This window comes from Rhinolophus sinicus, linkage group LG14 (genome assembly GCF_036562045.2).
Source record: "Rhinolophus sinicus isolate RSC01 linkage group LG14, ASM3656204v1, whole genome shotgun sequence".
NCBI lineage: Eukaryota > Metazoa > Chordata > Mammalia > Chiroptera > Rhinolophidae > Rhinolophus > Rhinolophus sinicus.
The window spans coordinates 9,403,470-9,419,155 of NC_133763.1; positions in this window are offsets into that span (position 1 = coordinate 9,403,470).

Consider the following 15,686-nt stretch of genomic DNA (forward strand, 5'->3'; position numbering starts at 1 on the left):
TTAAAAAAGAGCAAACAACAACAAAAACCCTTGCAACTTCTGGGGAGATAGTGCAGGTATCAAAGGCAAGAAATTTATCTATCCTTGTATTCAACCATCCATTCACCTACCTACGTATTAATTTATTCACATAACACACATTTATTAATAAGCACCTATTGCAGAAGAACCTTGGATTGAAGGACAAGATGAGAAGATGGGCCCCTGTATCTGGAATGACTCACAGTGTACTACAGGGAGCCGGACAACCAGCAAGACGATGCAATGCAAGGAAGTGTTACAGAATGTTAGTTAATTGACTGTCAGAGGCATCGTTCTTCCTAAAAGTGCTTACTAGTTCCTCCAGCAATGTTTATTTGCTGTGGCTGACTTTCTCCCCAGGGAGAAAGTCACAGGAGCTGTGAGTGAAGAAGTCCAAACAATGGGATATCGAGAGAGTGAGGGAGACAGCATTCCTTCCGGAGTGGGGAGCATATAAAAATGATGGAGGGGTAACCCTTTTTTGAGCCTTACAAGGTGAGTGCGTGGGTCTGGGATGGGGAGGCAGAGATTTTCTTAAGGCAGAAGGAGAGGCATTTGCACAGGCCTGGAAAAGGATAGGCATTTGCATTGCCTTGTATCAACCGCCCTGGAGGGACCCGACCTTGCACAGAATTGTCCTCTGCACCAGGGGAGATGCCTGGAAATGTACATTCACGAGCTTGCTTCACTAGCAAAGACTCAAGCCATGGGAGCTGTCCTAATTTGTCAAACAAGCACACAAGGCCTCTCTTTATATACAAATGTGGTTTGTGCCTAGAGCCACGATTTGACTGACACATGTTCATTGTGTAATCCAAGTACTATTTGCCTCGGAATCTCTAGACCCTTTAGAATTACGGGTTAACTTAATTTTGCAGTTTTTAAGTTAAGATGTTTGAAGTTCTATGCCACATATAGTGAGAAATCCAACATCTTCTACTATCGTCTAAAGCACACCTAAACACACACGCACAGATACACAGAGGTACGAACTCCGGGAAATCTCAGGTGCCTTTCTCCCATCAGTTCTTGCTTTAAATTTCTTTCTCCATTGAAGTCTGAGCCTCTCCCGTGTTTCCATTCCTCTGGTTCCTCTCTTTTCTGCCCCAAGACGACCTTCAGGTGCATTAGAGATCCTTTTACTTTTGTGTTTCCTAAACTTCAAATACAAAGCTGCTTTATGTAGCAGAGACGTATTGAAGGCTTGTGGGTATCGGAGGCAGTTACACTACTGTATGGCCCCAAACTACAAAGTGGGTTTAATGGTATCTCTATTCTTTACAATCCTCTACGGAACCCAGCATCGCTCCTCATTTCCCCTGCCCGTCTTCCTCTCCAGGCCCTCTGCTGACAACGAGTTTGTTTTTTCTCTACCCTCCTTTTACTTGGGTCTCACCTCGTCTCCTCCTCCAGGCAGCTTTGGACATTTCAAGCCCCACTTGATTAAGCAAAGGAAAGCAGATCTGTGTAGTGACTATGTATATCTCAAGAAGATACAAATAAGGCAAGAACGTTCTCCAAACAAATCAACGTAGGGTCCCAGCCTTGCCAAGAACTTGCCAAGATCTGAAATTTCATTCTTTCCTTTCCACTTCGTCCACTAGTCTCCATAAATAAAATGGAGAAGTACAGGAATTTATGTTCCCAGTGATATAACTCATACTCCCCCTGATGGAGAGCAGAAGGAATGTTAGTCAGTCTTTAAGAAGCACCCTGCCCCCCACCCCGCGCCCACTGGATAATACAACCGGCTGTTGCTAAGGAGGATAGAACGAGGCTAGCCTGTTACTCGGCACTATTAGGATTCAACTTGTTTGCCACTCAGTGACAGAGAAAGGCATTCATGAAAATAATATTTGAGCACCAAAAAACCAGGCAGACAGAAACAAACCTACATTCTGAATAAATAAGTGCAAATACAAAATTTACAAGATATAGCCAGTCAGGAAGAGGAAGACAGAAAAATCAAGTGTGACTCAGGAGAACTAGAGATGCAAAATCGATGACAACCTCAGCTTCAGAATTAAAAAATAACAAAGCACATTATGTAGGAAGCTATTTTTTCAAGTATGGCTAAGATAAGGAAGTCCCATACCCGGTATGTAATGATTTTGATGCCTTTTTAGAGTTGTAATATTAGCTTGTTTTCCCTTTCTGTTGTTGCGAGTAATATGTATACATTGCATGCTTTGGTAAATACCTGTGTACATTCTATACTTTGTATAGTCTAGTCAACAGTTGTATACACTGTATTCTTTATATACTTTGGTGAACAACTGTATACATCGTATACCTGGTAAACAGTTGTATTCATTGTATACTTTGTATGCATTATGTATTTTGGTAAAGTTTGGCACACAGAACCTAGCATGACCATTTCTATTTCTGATTTGCTTACATATGCAGAAGAAATCAGGTGTATAACTATCTGTCACTCTGGTTATCCCATTACAGTATAATTACCTGCTCAGGTAATTCAGTGAATAAATAAAAGAAATCAAGATGAGTCTAATAGAAATTTAGAGGAGTAGCCCAATAAAAATCAGACAGCATTCAGAAAGAAACTATTCTGGACATCACGTCAGAGAACGGGTTTGTACTAGTTTTAGACTAATTATTCGGTAAGTCTTCTCTCATCTGCTTACCATTTCATTACTTTAAATGAAAGAAACTTCTCTTGGCTCTTATTATGGATAAATCTAGATAAATACAGAATGCCTATATCATGAATTGATGGAAAAGACCCAGAAACGTGTACCATTTTCATCTCTTAAAAATATAAGTACTGTTTTCCTTTGTTTCCTATTTTTTCTAGTGGTAACAAAAGGCCAGCAAAAAGAAGCCATGAAAAGTATTGCGTGGCTCTTCCAGGACCAAAGCTTTGCTGTTGTTGTTTTATTTTGTTGTTGTTTGTTTGTTTTCAAGATTTTTATTAAAATATAGGTAACGTACAGTCTTCTATTAGTTTCAGGTATACACCATAGATATTTAAGCGTAGATTTTGAATGATGACGTTCTGGTCAGGTTCAGAGCATGAGAAAATTTCTGGAATGTAGTTAAACGTGAGTTTATGAACATGTGGATTGCTTTCCTGGATTTCCATCTCTTCACACATACGTATCTGCAAACTGAACTAAACATTTTCGCTTGGTCTCTTCATTGGCCTCCCATTCAAAACTGCTCAGATGAAAACATCAACAGGTATGACGATGGCAAACAGCAGAAGACGTTTTAACCAATGAAGAAATTTTAACTGTATTTTAAAATAAAATCATTTCTAGGAAAACATCTACCGTTTAACATATAACGTTGGTATGCTGAGGACAGCCTCCTTGAGTTGACAACGGCCAATCTGGAGAGCCACTGAGGCATGTTATATGTTTGAAGACTCAACATTTTTATTAGCTAACGTGGTGCACCGTCCGGGTCGCGTCACCAATCTCACTGCAGGAGAAATTCCACATCAACACCACCGAGCACATCAGGTCTGGTCAACTACCAGGCTCAGAGCCGAACACAGTCAAAGGCTCTTTAATAAACAGGCATCCTTTTTCAGGGATGAAGCAATGTAGTTCGGAAATTATTTTCCCCTCAATATCACCTGATTAGCATCATCAAACCCACTATGAACTGAGGAGGAAAAATGTCAGCCTCTCTCAGTTCACACTGTGGCTCATCCTGCTGTCAACCTGGGACAAGTTATCTCACCTCTCTCTGCTCAGTGTTGCCATCTGTAATCCCCACTCGATGGCAGTGTTTGGGACAGGATGAAAAAGAGAAAATATTCGCATGCACTTAGCATTATGCTTGGCACAGAGTAAGTACCCAATAAATGTGTATATGAACGTATGGAGAGATGGAAAGATAGATGGATCTATAGATGGTTAGTTAAAATTTGATATAAGCTCCTCACGCTGCTGGTATGGAAATTTAATATCCTTTCATATTTAATTACAATAGTTGGCGCTCTGTGTGATATTTCTGCATGTATGCTAGGTAAGCTAAGAAATATCTTCAATGGAATGTAAAGAAAGTCTGTACTTAAGACCTGGCTCCCCACTTTACTAATTCTGTGAGAATTTCAGCAAGCCACTTCAGTCTTCTGAGTTTCCTTTTCTTTACCAATTAAATGAAGATGGTAATGCCCATCAGACAAAGTTGCTGAGGAGTTTTAACTGAATGAAACTGTCTATGGGTAAGTGCGAAGCCCATTTGAAGGCTATTATGGATATTTATTTGATGAATGTACTTTACATGAACACAAAAGTTAGATAAAAAAAAATATCATGCATTTCCTTTAGCTTTCAATTTGTTGCAGCTTAGCAGACACACCCCTGAGGAGATTTACAGCGAGTAATATATTTACCTGGCACAAAAGAGAGAGTCTCTGACGTCAGCCATAAATCTTCAGCGTTCACTAGGGTTTTTCTGATGGCGAGATGTATTAAATTCAGCGTATAAAGATCTACTGACTGCCTACCAAGTGCCAGGAAAGGTACTCAGGAGCTTGAGATACACCGATCAATGTGACATTCGTGGAGCTGACATTTTAACTGGGGGAGAGAGGCAACACACTACATACATGAGAGTCAATTACACTACCTTTAGAAAGAAGTAAATATTTGTGGGGGGGAGGAAGTAGAGCACAATGAAGAGGTTAGGAAGGTGGGACTAAGGTTGCAATTTTAAGGAAGTGGTCAGGGTGGGCCTCATTGGGAAGGTGAGATAAGAACAAACACGTAAAGGAAAAGAGGCAGGAGTGTCCCAGGCAGAGGCAAAAGCTCGAGCAAAGGCCCTGGGGTAGGCGGGTCCTGAGAGTTCCAAGAAAAGTGAAGAGGTTTGGAGAGGAGTAGGGGTTTGGGGTGAGAGAGAGAGAGAGAGAGAGAGAGAGAGAGAGAGAGAGAGAGAGAGGTGTTGCTCTCAGACGTGGTGATAGATCAATGCACTTGCTTTTTCTCTCCTTTACGCTGCAGCGGGCTTGTCTTCTAATACAGGTGTTGGCTGTGAGCTCTACTGGGATAGTGGGGTGACGACACAGGCTTAATAGCTTCTCATAAACCCCTCCAGAAGCTCTTCATTCTTGTTTTCATGCTGACTGCCAGGTAAAATGAAGTTCACCGTCATGAGTTAAAAGGGAGAACGTGTCTCCCTAATAACATGACTGAATTGTAAGCGACATCTTTCACTAAATGCCCGTCCACCATCCACTTTTCGCTGAGATACTAGGAAATAGTGAGGTGCAGATGAAGCCACGGGAAAGCTCTGTACTGATTCTCATGATTATCTACTTCAGGAAATGCAACCGGTGTCCCAGTCTCAGATGTTTAAATGTTTGAGCTTTTCCAGCACTTGTGACCACTCAAGTGCTGTACTGAGTTGGAGGGATCTTTGGGGGTAGGGAGAGCACAGAAATAATGGTTCCTATCCTGCATTAGCCCCCAGACTGGAAGATTCTCATGTGTGGCTGGGGTGGGGGGGCTCTGGCCCCCACCTCCCTCTGGGGGCGCAAGCTGGTCTGGGAGGAATCACTGGATCTTTATGTCTTCTGACCAAAGAATTCTAAGAACCTCCTTCAGACCTTAGGGCTGGTTTGGGTGAGGAGTTTGTCAGCCCTGGAGAGGGCCTCCCAGGGTGGGTACACCGGCAGCAAATGCTATCACAGCCCCTGAGTCACGGCCGGTGCTCCCAAGACTTTCTAACCACCAGAAACCAGAGCAGGAAATTTGGCTTCTGGCCCCGACTCTCTCCTGAAACACCATACCTGCTTCCTGTCTCCCCCAATTTGAAGTAATGAGTTGTCCAGAAAAGCACTTTGGAAGTATCCAAAGAGAACAGTGCCTCATCCATAAATCGAGGGAGCATGAAAACTAAAGGTTTAAAGCTCCATTAAGAATCCCCTGAGTCACCTGTCTTCCTCTCTTCTTTTTAGTCTGCACCGTGCAACTGTAGCTCAGTGGGTTTTCTAAATTGTTCAGTTAATTTTAGCTGTTTCTAGATAGATGGCCATATTCTAGGTGAATCATCAGGAAAATTAAAGATAAGAGCAAATAGCACACTGCTGTCTTGTGAATCACTTCATCAGCTCTTTAAAGTAAAGATGGGCAGGGTGCCTCTTCATTACATGGGTGTTTCTAAATCATGCAGAAAAATACGGAGACACACATGTTGTACACCCACGTGTGTAGTGGATGTGCAATAATTATTGATGGTGGCAAACTCTCTTTTTGTTCATATGTAGCTTTTCTCTGTCTCTATATTTTCTCAAAGAACCTATATATCTGACTCTTGAGATGGGGATTGAGTACACAATTCTGATGTTATTTTTCTCTTCCTGAATTGACTCATGGACATTTTTGGTGCAGATGAGTAGGACCTGTGTACTGTCAAAGTGTAAATGTGACTAATGGCAGACAGAAAAGGTTGCTTCTTGTATCTATCCCAGGGTATGTACAATGTGAAAAAATATTGCCTTCTTTGTTCGTGACCTGCAGTATCAGCTTTCCCCTATTCAGGAGATTTTATCATTTTAGATTAAGGAATCTATTTTGTAACCTGTTATTAAGCCAAACGTTTCCCCCACATTATGATTACAAAGGGTTGTATTTTCCTGTCCTGCTCACCCCCACGCAGTTCTGCCTTTGATGCGATTGGAACAAGAGAACTGTATTTTTATCTTCCAAAGAATTCAGAACCAGCCTTCCACCATGGAAAATGGTATTCTGCTCGACCACAGAGAGAACTGGAATGCTGAGGGTAATGCACAAAAGATGTCCCGTGGTCATCCCCCAAAGAAATGTTTTAATTGGTCCCTCTTTCAGAAGGCCAAAGAACTACATTTAGATGTAAGGTCCGTTCTTGAATCAGATGCAAATGAGAGACCAGATACCCTATCTTATGTATCTTGGTGTCCCCCATGATATTTTAACAATGGTTTTTGGAGGAATGTAAATAAACGAATGATTGGCTACACCAGTGGAGCTGAACTTTTAAAAGTGAGGTGTGGAGACAAGAAAAGGTAAGATGTGAAGAGAAGAATCTCTTTTACTAGTGAGAGCAGGGTTTCTCAACCTTAGTTGTGTTAACAGTTCAGGCAGGAAAGGGTTTTCGTTTCCTTTTTTAGGGGAGGGGTTGTTGGACTGTGCATTGTAGGGTGTGTGGTACTATGCTGGGCCTCTGTCCACCAGATGCCAGCGGTGACAACCAAATGTGTCTCTCCAGACATTGCCAAATGTCCCTGGGTGGTGAGGGGCGGGGAAGTGGGGAGCAGGGAGGAGGGTCAAATCATTGCTGGTTGAGAACCACTGAGCCAGAGAATCAATTTCATTTTATCCATAGGAAAGGGGGTAATCAGACTTCTTTTAATATATGTGGCACAGGATATACATGTAGAGTCATGTTGCAAACAGTAACATTATTATAAAGAAAATTTAGTTCCTGAAATTAATTTAATGTATGTCAAGTTACTGCATGCAGATTGCCCCGAAGTATATTACTATCAAGTTCAGTATGTTTCTTATAACTATTCTAATTAAAATCAGGTATGTAAGCTGCACTATAGCAAATTTGGGATACATTGGCACTAGGGCGTTATTCAGGCATTCGTATGAGCAGTTCGACCATCCCCACTCTCCCCAACGTCAATATGGTTGGAATAGAATGGAATTCAGTGAGAGAAAGGAACAGCCCTGCCTTTTACACAAGTGTCAACCTAGTTGCTAGAACGGAGCCAGACATACGGTAGGCGCTCAGCAGATGGATGAATGAATGAATGAATGAATGAATGAATGCATATGACTTCTCTTTCCCAAATTTACTGCCAAGGATTCTCTTGTGTGTTGACTGAGCCCAGATTATTAAGATTGAATCTGATCTGTATTTTTGAAGCTCGTTGTAAGGTAGAATAGGAAGCTTTTGTAGGATTTTAGTTTTCCATCTATGTTTCAAGTTCCTTCTGCAGTTGACTGTTTATTCCATAATTACTTTAAGCAATCTTTTTATAATTGAAAAAGCAAAAGCACTTGGATAAACCCCGCCTTCTCCTAGTGGTGTTCTAAGTCTGCCTGGTCAGTTACCTGGATGCTAAAAATTACAAATACATGCGTTTATTTACCAAAAAAAAAAAAAAAAAAAAAAAAAATCAAATGCAATTTACAAATGGCTCTCCTGCAAGAATGTAAATCCAAAAACAAATGAAATTAGTTCAGAAATATACATACTATAATAGGCAACACTTCCTGATAAATTACTAGGTCGTGATATATGACATGGTTTTTGTAGGTCAAACATTGGAGAAAGAGGAATCTGCCAATAATACAATTATATAAATTAGCAAATAAAAATTGATCCCGGAGTTTAAAGGCACTAAAGCAGTACTGTTCAACCAGGGCATGGACTGAAGCAGCAGTGAACAAACTACAGGTATAATGAAATAAATTGGCTGGTATCTTCCATTATCTAGGCAGGATCTCAGCGACCCAATCCGTACACTCCTGAAGGTAAATAATTTTAAGCCATGTAAATTAGGATGTGAAATGAATTATAATAACCTCCTCTCCTCCCCAGATTGTATAATATCTACAGAATTCAAGCAAAGGAGACATCTTAGGTACTCTAAACACATAGTCTGTGTACGGCTTTAGGAGTTATAATGCATTATGACTTAGGACTTGGATACATCGTGGCGGATCTTCCTCTAAGAAACACTGCCCAAAACAGTAATGTAAATGCGCACTTCATAGATGCAGAAACATAGTTTTATCCTGCTTTTATCATTAACATAGTGACTGAAATATAAACGATTTGAAGTCAACAAAAGATATATCAGCCCTATCTTCAGATGACTCTCTATTGCTCCAAATTTAATGAACAGTCTGTTTTGTACAAGAAGAATCCTTGAGGGTGGTATGTGGCTGGAGAGTAATGTGAATTAATCAGGCCCTGAACGTCCCTCTCTCGTCAAGAAGGGTCATTCTATTTTAACCTTTATATTTATCCTTATAGTTCTCAAGTGTTTTTTTCAATTCAACCTTGTTTAATCTTCAGGACACCCCTGTAAGGTAAGTCAATGTCATTAAACTGAGGGACAGAAAGATGAAATGATTTGTCCCAAGTTCCAGAGAAAACCAATGCTAAAGGCCAGGTTTAATATATAAAAGGTAAATCTAATGGCCCATTTTTCTCTCTGGACACAAGTGACTTGTTTTTTTTGTTGTTGTTATTGTTGTTTTATAATGGACTCATCAAGAATTTTGGAAGTTGATAATCACATTTTGAAGGTATCCTTGCCTTCTAAAAGAATAAAATCATGAAAGGTTGGTAGAAGAGTTTGTGGGGGAGCCGTTCCCTCAAAGAAGGAAAATGACAGAAAGTGTCATGTTATGGCCTAGAATCCGTGAGATGCTGTCAGAAAGAAGGAGGCATGATGGTCCCCTTCTAGTGATGACCTAACTTAGCCAGGGAAGAATACACAGCAAGGGGACCAACTGCGGTATAGTCAGAAAGCTGTGTTGCCATCATCTGAGCCCCTGGGATTTGAAGATGAGGGGAAAGTGGAGTGTGTGGCAAAGTGGTTTCTAAGCTAGTAATGGGACTGGTATAATAAATAATTTTAATTCAGCATAATTTGTTTAAAGACAATGCTTCTTCACAAACTGGGGTTTCTATCTCTTTGGAAACAAGTAGCTTTCATGATAGTTTGCTCATTTGAATGTTAATGATTTCTCTGGGACAATATCTTCCCCAACGGAACAGCATTTTGAACTGTGGGTACACCTGTTGGGTTGGGGGCTCAGGGATTAATTGGTGTGTGAGGGGATGGACAGGCAAGATTGACCCTTCATCACAAGAAAGGGAAGTTCAGACGAATGAAGCACTAATTCACAACTTCCACACGGGCAGAAGAGTTGTTTTCTGGAAGAAGCTACCATATTTCCCCAAAAATAAGACCTAGCCAGACAATCAGCTCTAATGCATCTTTTGGATCAAAAATTAATGTAAGACCCAGTCTTATTTTACTATAATATAAGACTGGGTCTTAGATAATAGTATAGTATAATATAATATAATATAATATAATAATAATATAATACAATATAATATAGCATAATATAATACCGGGTATAATATAATATAATATAATATAATATAATATAATATAATATAATACTGGGTCTTGTATTTATTTTTGCTCCAAAAGACACATTAGAACTGATTGTCCGACTAGGTCTTATTTTTGGGGGAACACAGTAGTACCTATTCCATAAAAGGCCCAGGAATGGACATAGGGTGGTGCCTCCTGGAGGCAGAAATACCCATTTCAAAGCACCTGGGACTTTCAGTGATCACCATTAGTCCCCTCTGCAGGAAGGTGGACCATGTGCTCAGCTAGTAGCTTAGTAACTAACCTATAGCCCATCGTTTGTATCTTGCCACATCGACAATCGACAGTTATGACGAGGCCAATTTAAATCGCAGGCCATGGATGCTGAATAGAAAATTGCATTTGTGATCACAGATTTTCTAGCGTTTTTGGCTTTTCAAGAGGAGGGGATCACTGATTTTACATGTTTATTTTTTAAAAAATAAAGAAACACTGACTCTTTCTTTGTTCGATCCACTGTAAAAATTCTATGTCTTTTCCAGGCAACTGCATGCTTCTGACTGTTGATGGAAGAAGTAACTTTTAAGGAAATGCACAAAAGGAGAGCAAAAAATAATGTTTCAAGATATTATCTTGCAATACTTAGAAACAAATGGGAGTACACTGGGATGTATTTTAAAGGTCGTATTCTAAGGAGGACAGTATTTACATTTCATATCTTTTCTTTTGCATTAGCTATGCAATATTTGCCAGATTTACATATATTGCACTAAAATCATGCCGCCTGTGGCCTATCCTGCTGATTTTTTCCTCATGTACTCATTACCTTCAGATACTCAGACATACAAAAGCTAATGGAAAACAAAAGCCTTTTACGTGGTTCCTCAATGTCTATCCAATGTTTCAAACAATAAAGTAGATATTCATGATCTGTTAATGTTTTTGTCATTATCCAGAAGGATTACACCACAACTTTATTTCTAAAAAAAATATCAATATAGGTCCGTAAATAGTTAATTTAACTCTAGGAAGTTTACTTTATAAAATGAATGTGAATTTTTGAGTGTTATGAAATGGAAGTTATAGTGGGAAAAATCTTTCTCACTGCGTCTATTCCGGGTACAAATAAAGGGATGAAAGATTAGAGTTATTGGATGTAGAAAGGATTTAGGAAGAAGAATAGATTTGCAATGTTTCTTTTTTATATTGGTGAATAAGGCTACTTCCAATAGAAGTGAAAATTATATTATTTTTGAATAAGAGGATTGCTGTAGACCTGGAAGTTTCAAGGTTATATTGAAAAGGACTCACACCACTAAAGGCCTTTTGGGGCTGGGGTAGGGGTGACAGTTGGAACAGGACTGGCTTCCCAGAGGAAGAAATAATAATGCGAATGTCATGAAAATCATTGCTTGGAACTTTCTTGGCTGGTCTCTTGCTGGGAATTTTGACTGATTGCTGAAAAGAGATTAGACATGTCCAATTTGCTTTATGTCACAGTCTTCATTAAAATGAGAATTTATTGTTTACTTTTTCTTGAGAATTAGGAAATTCTCCCTAAGAAACAGTGATCATTTAAAATACACGGTGATCCATCCTAGATAGTATAAATGATATATTTTTTTAAAGAGTAAACAAGCAATGTGGGGAAGAACAAAATGTAACAGAACCAGGAACAGTATTCACGGTGCTATTCTTCACATTTTTACACAATCTTTCATGGAAGCATTTAACAAATTAGATATGAGGCAACTTTGGGGAATCAGCACGATGTTGTGGAAATGTCACAAAGTTGCATTTAGCACCCAGCAACTTTCTACTTAACCTTTAGCCGCCTCTGTTGTCACCGTCTTCCTCAGCATTGTCATCACGTTATTACCATCTCTGTCATCACCGTCATCATCACATTGAATGTCACTTTTTTGCAGAGGTCTTCCATGAACTAATTATCTTTGTCACTACTGTTTATCCTCCCATAATCTGTAACCCCTTATCTTGCCTTAAGTTTCTTCATGATGTGTTTAAACCTCAACAGATGTATTTTCAGTTTCGTTGTTCACTATAGCTACACCAGGATGGGGACTTCTGTCTAGGTGTCCCTGAGTACTGCGTGTCTAGAAAGTTCTTGACACATTGTTAATACTCAGTATATACTAGTTGAATGAAGTATCATGTATCAAACAGTCATAAAGCCATGCCTATTCGTTCACACATGTACCACACATTTTTGGAATGTTGACTATGTGTGAAGTACTTTTCTATGAACGGGAGATAAGCAGGAACAAAGCAGGCAAACCCTGCCCACCAAGAATTCACATTCTAGTGAAGGAGAAGGATAATAATGAGAAAATAAAGTAAAAAAGTAAATTATGTAGTACATTAGATAGTGATGAATGCATTGGAGAAAAAAGTAGGGAGATAAGAAACATTGTGGGTAGAGTGACGTTTGAATCAATATTGGAGGTAAGTGAGAGACAGAATCATGTGAATTTGGTGGGCAGAACACTGCAGGCAGACAAAAATCTAACATGAAAATGAGCAAAGCAAGAGCATTTCAGAAGGAGGCCATTGTGGTAGAAACAGACCAAGGTGGGAAGGAAGTAGTAGGCGATAAGGCAGAGAAACAGTGGGAGACTTTCATTCTGAGTGTGATGGGAAGCCATTGAAGGACTTCAAGAAGCAGTGTGACACAGGTGACATAATTGTCAAAGGTGCTGTGCTGCGAATACGTAATGGGGCAAAGGCCACAGAAAGGAAATCAGTTATCCTGTTAGCAATCCACTCAGGCCCTGGGGCTCTGCTTGCCACCACCAGCCACACCACAGCTTTGCTGACCTTTTACTCAGTGCATACAACTCATTTATTCACATATATTCCTGCTTGTTCCTCAACACTGTGCGATGTCTAAGAACACAACACTAAGTGAGAGGATATTTAAAATTTATAAATTGGATTAGTAATGGGTTCACTATTTGAATTACTTGATAAACTATTTATAGGATTTAAAATTAATATAGCTAGGGGAGGAATTAGTATCTAGCCTTGCTACAATAGATTATCTAGAATGAGCATTTTTCAATAAAACATTACAAAAGATTCAAAGAAGCAGGAAAGTGTGACCGATACTCAAGAAAAAAGCAGGCAATAAAAACTGCTTTTGGAAGAATCCAAATGAGACTTAACAAAGACGTCAAAGCAGCCATTATAAATATGTTCAAAGAACTAAAGGAAACCACATCTAAAGATGGAAAGAAACAGATCAAGACAACATCTCATCAAATAGAGAATATCAGTAAAATGATATAAGTTATTTAAAAGGACCAAATGGAAATCCTGGAGTTGAAAAGTAGAATATTCAAAATGTAGGATTCATTAGAGGGGCTCAGCAGATTTGAGCTGGGAGAAGAATCAGTGAACTCGAAGATATATTAATAAAGAGTATATAATCTAAAGAGACAAAAAAATGAATGAAGAAAAATGAGCAGAACCTCAGAGAAATGCAAGGCACTTTAAAGCACATCAATGTATACATAATAAAAGTCCCAGAAGGAGAGGAGAGAAAAGAGGAATAAAAATATTAGAAGAAACAATGGTTGAAAATTCTTCAGATTTGTTGAAAATCATTTCCTACACATCCAAGGAAGTCCAAGTAGGTTAAATGCAGAGAACCACAGCCATATGCAATGGAGTAAAAATGTTGAAAACCCAAAATAACGAGAAAATCTTGAAGCAGTAAGAGGAAAACTCATTACACAAAAGGAAACTCTAATAAGATCAACAGCTGACTTCTTATCAGAAGTAATGGAGACCAGAAGGCAGTGGAATGATATATTCAAAGAGTTCAAGGCAAGAAACAGTCAACCAAGAATCTTATAGCCAGCAAAACTACCTTTCAAAAATGAAGGCAAAATGAAGACATTCCCAGAAAAACAAAAATAGAAAATTTGTTGCTAGCAGACCTTCCTTACAAGGAATATTAAAGTTCTCTTGGCTGAAAGTAAGTGATATGACAATAATTCAAACCCACAAGACAAAAAAAAAACAAAGAGTACTAGTAAATGTAATTAAGCAGGTAATTATAACAGAGAGCATAATTGCATATTTTTCTCATTTCTTCTCTTAATCAATTTTAACAGCAAATGCTATAAGGTTACCATGTTTCCCCCAAAATAAGACCGACTCTTATATTAATTTTTGCTCCAAAAGATGCATTAGGGCTTACGTTCTGGGGATGTCATCCTGAAAAATCATGCTAGGGCTTATTTTCCAGCTAGGTCTTATTTTCGGGGAAACACGGTATATATATATTCTCATAAATATAAATTTTATAAATGTTATTTATTTAATTTGAATATTTTAATATATATTTTTATATTTCACAATAACAGCATAAAGGAGGCAGGTGAAAACAGATATGTTTAGGAGTGAAAAAATTACATCAAATGATAACTCAATTTCACAGGAAGAAATGAAGAGAAACAGAAATGGTAAATAAAGAGTTTACTATAACAAACTATAAAAATACATACCTTTCCTACTCTTAGCTTCTCTAAAATTCAAACAATGGATTGTTTGCTTTTTAACATAGATAGACATAGTACATATAACAATAATAGCATAAATAAAGGGGAAGATAAGGAGCTATATAAAAGTAAAGTTTCTGTTTAATTTTATTAAATGTATTGGGGTAACATCAATTAATAAAATTATATAGATTTCAAGTGTACAATTCTATAATAATTCATCTGTATATGGCATTGTGTGTTCACTACCGAAAGTCAGATCTGCTTCCATCACCATATATTTGATCCCCTTTGCCCTTTCTAGCTTCGCCCCAAACCCTTTTCCTTCTGGTAACCACTATAGTATTGCCTGTGTCTATGAGTTTTTGTTTGTCTTTTTCGTTTGTTGCTTTCAGTTTTATGTCCCACACACGAGAGAAATCATATTGGCTCTTGACTTTTTCTGTCTGACTTATTTTGCTTAGCATGATATTCTCAAGATCCATCCATGCTGTTGCAAATGGCAGTATTTCATCTTTTCTTATGGCTGAGTATAAAGTTCCTATATTTCACTGATATTTAGTTAGTATAAATCTGAAGTTGAATATAATAAGATACATATTGTGAGCCCTAGAGACACCACTAAGAAAATATTTCCAAAATGTCATTAAACATTATTAAAGGAATTAAAATATTACACTAGAAAATATCTGCTTGATATAAAAGAAGGCAGTAAAGGAGGAACAGAGGAATAAAAAAGAGATGAGACATACAGAATACAAAAAGAAAAAAATGGCAGATATAAATCCAAACATAGCAATAATAACATCAGTAGTGAATGGGTTACACAAGCCAGTCAAAAAATAAATTATTAGATTGGATGTTTAGAAAATATGACCTGACTATATGGTGTCTGCAGGAGACAGAGTTTAGCTTCAAAGATACATATAGAGTTAAAGTAAAAGCATGGAAAAAGAAATACTATTAATATAAATGGCAACCATAAGAGAGCTGGAATAGTTATTTAACATGGAACAAAGTAGACTTTAAACCAGAAAGTGGGA